Raw genomic sequence first — 3380 nt, 5'->3', positions numbered from 1 at the left:
TCTATCTATCTATCTATCTATCTATCTATCTATCTATCATCTACTGAAAACATGATGAACTCTCTCATTGTGTGATAGCTATAAACGTACAATTTAAAATGTCATTAGCGCGAGCGGCGTCACAGCCTGTCAAAAAGTCAATACTCAGTTCTTTATGTCTGTACAAACATGGAGTAATTATCCCTTTATTAGGGAGCAGAGCAGCTCGCCAATAACGAACTTCGAGAATGAGGCATTCATTACTGTCAGCCACACCTGACTCTGGGCTTATTAAAAACATTAATAATGGAAAATAAAACCTAATTAGTAAACAAATGTAATCACTCACAGGTGTGTCAGAGAAAATACGCACTCGTGACTTTGATTTTTCACTTAGCTCATATCTCTCTCTATTTTTACATGCAGGCGGACACACTGCAATTGCACGCAGATACACTCACACATAATGGCATGGGAGCAATAAAGACTATTTTCTTTCATCTAATGAAAATCAAAAGAGGAAGAGAAGGAAATTAAATAAGAAGTGTTTATATTTGTAGGGACACACACAAAAAAAAAGTGGGAAGAGGAAAAAACACTCCCCCTCTTCATTTCCCTCTCTCATCATTAGCTATAACACTCTCTCCATCACCACTCGCCCCTCAGCGACCAAACATTCAATTAACGTCTAATGAGGCTTAATGCATGGTAAATACATGCACCCGCTAAAGGCAAACAAGCACTCCTGATAGGAGCGGACAAAAAAGAGACAGCCATAACCACCGCCATGAATAAATGAAGAGAAGGTCATATCGCTATCGCCGGGGTCGAACCTGTTTTTAAACACTATTGAGGCACTGGGGTCACTTCTGCTTGACCTACGCTGTTTTATTAATAGCAATGTGCGGAGAACATGGCGTGCTGGCCTCTCGGCTGCGGACTGTTTGGAATCGGGGATCAATATCACAGGTGTTTATCTGGCATCTTGGTCAATCGGGTCCCGCTAGAACAAGAATCGTTTGGTCTCTCTTGGGCCTCGGTGAATGTGTGAGATTTTCAAGAACCTCCAGAGCGTAAATGTGTACACCTGCACATTTAAGTAGCTTTCAAACCTAAAACAGACTGTCAATATGCTCAAAACTCAGTCATCCACTTAATTCGAAAATATCTAATAAATACCTGACGGCTGAATGCTGCCGTTGACCAATCAGAATCTAGTATTCCAGAGAGCAGTTTAACGAGAGCCATTAAGAGGCCGTTTGATTAAACACAATACGCATGTTAAAAAGTTCAGGTCAGGGTGTTCTTCTGAATCAAGAGAAGGTAAGCAAGTAATGTTCATGATATCTGCAGAGAAACAGACAAAGAAAAATGGGGATTGGGGGGGTATGCGATGAGTTTCATCCTACCTTCCATGTCCCCCAAAAACTAAACGCACACACACACCCAAAGCACTTCACATAAGATTTATTACAGCCGAGCAGAAATATTATCTTCTGAAGGTGCCATTCATCAACCTCACTTTGAAAGCCACTGAATTATATGATGGAATTATGCAGATCGGGGATGTCTGAGGGAGGATTCCATTTGGTAACCTTGGCAACCTCAGGTGCTCGTACCCCAGCCCTGCACATCAATTAATGACCATACTTTGGAGAGCAGCGGGGGTTTTAAAAAAATCACTCACTAATTGGTATGTAATTGTTAATGCAATATTAAAATTGTGGCATTTTTTTTTATTAAGTGCCCCTCTCTCTCTTCCTCTTTCCAATAGAAAATGAGAAAATAAACCTTTTGTGTGTTTCTGAGCCATGCACTCTCCGAGAAAAAAAAGGTACAAAATCTGTCACTTGGGGCGGTACCCTTTCAAAAGGTACACCTTTGTACCTCATTTACCCCTAAAGGGTCCATACAAGTATCTTAAAGGTACATATTAGAAAAGTGACAGCTTTTGTACCTTTTGTCCTGAGAATGTGAGGTGAAAGGAAAGGTACAATGAATTACTTTAGAATCTTATATGGTCACACTTTATTTTAAGGTCCAAATATTGCCATTAACAAACCATTAACTACAAATTTTGCCTCAATAAACTCCTAATTTGCTGCTTATTAATCATTAGCAAGGTTAAGTTTAGGTTTTAGAGATGTAGAATATGCACTCTAAAAAATGCTGGGTTGTTTCAACCCAACTTTGGGTCAAATATGGACTAACCCAACCATTGTGTGAAAATTTTACATTACATTTTTAACCCAGAAGTTGGGTTAGTGGTCATGCAGAATATGTGCTTTATAAGCACTAATAAACAGCCAATATGTGAACAATAAGCATGCTAAAAAGCAACTAATAGTGTGAATTGGTCCCTATATTAAAGTGTTACCATACATATTTAATGCCCGTGCTATTAATACTTTACAAAAAGACAACAATGTCCTTATTACTAAAAGTGCTGAACTGAACCACCTTTAAATGTTGAGTAGTTTTACTGAAAGTCTTTCTGTTAAGGCGAGCAGGGATGGCAGAGTGCTTAATCGAACATAATTACTGAACAACACCGAACACATCCTAAACAGGCATTTTTGCTTGACTGAATTTGCGTCTTGAATTCAAGCAGCAGCTAATGCAATTAGAATGCAAGCGTGCCTTCTTGAAAAGTGTAGCCCATTGTAATTAAGACACACTCATACCTATTTGTAGCTTGTGTCCTGATATTATGCAAATTGCATGCAAATCATCTCAAATTATCTTGTGTTAGCTGTACCAGAGGTGGTCTACGGAGAGACTTCTCGTCGTATTGTAAGCCTGGCACAGAGGAAAATTTAGCTTTGCTTACCTCCACGCACGCACATATGTGTGCATACTCAGTAAAAACATTAAAAATTAGCAACTCAAAAGTTCAGAGTTTTTTTACCATCCTCGCAACAATCCCAAGTTTTTTCCTCGTGCTTAAACGTCGCACATTAATTGCACCTGAACGCTGCCGCATGCTTCAATGAGAAATAAATTGCTTTTAATTTGCGATTTCCTTTCTGCTGCTGCCGGCGTCACTTAATTTCATTAGCTCTGAACCTGTTGATCGCGTTCAAAGCATCCGCCGCTCTCGAAAATAAAAAGACGCAGGCTCTTTTTATTTATTCATTCATTTATTTATTTCTATATCTTTGCCCCTCCTCTCCCACTCTTCAATTAACAGAATCGTTCCCTTTCAACTAAAATGAATGTTATTGAAACCAATTAGCATACACTGGAAAATCTCTCATTAATGAGAGCAGTGTGAGTGAGTAAACAGAAATGTAAAGATGAAATTAGAGAAGAGCCTCTTCTTGTTGGCCCAGAATAATTACACGCTTAGTCGCCTAATTGTCTGGTGAAAAGCGCCGTGGCGATAGTAACAGATTGCCGTG

The sequence above is a fragment of the Sinocyclocheilus grahami genome, unplaced genomic scaffold (genome assembly GCF_001515645.1).
Source record: "Sinocyclocheilus grahami isolate Dianchi unplaced genomic scaffold, SAMN03320097.WGS_v1.1 scaffold419.1, whole genome shotgun sequence".
Lineage (NCBI taxonomy): Eukaryota > Metazoa > Chordata > Actinopteri > Cypriniformes > Cyprinidae > Sinocyclocheilus > Sinocyclocheilus grahami.
This window is presented reverse-complemented; position numbering follows the sequence as displayed.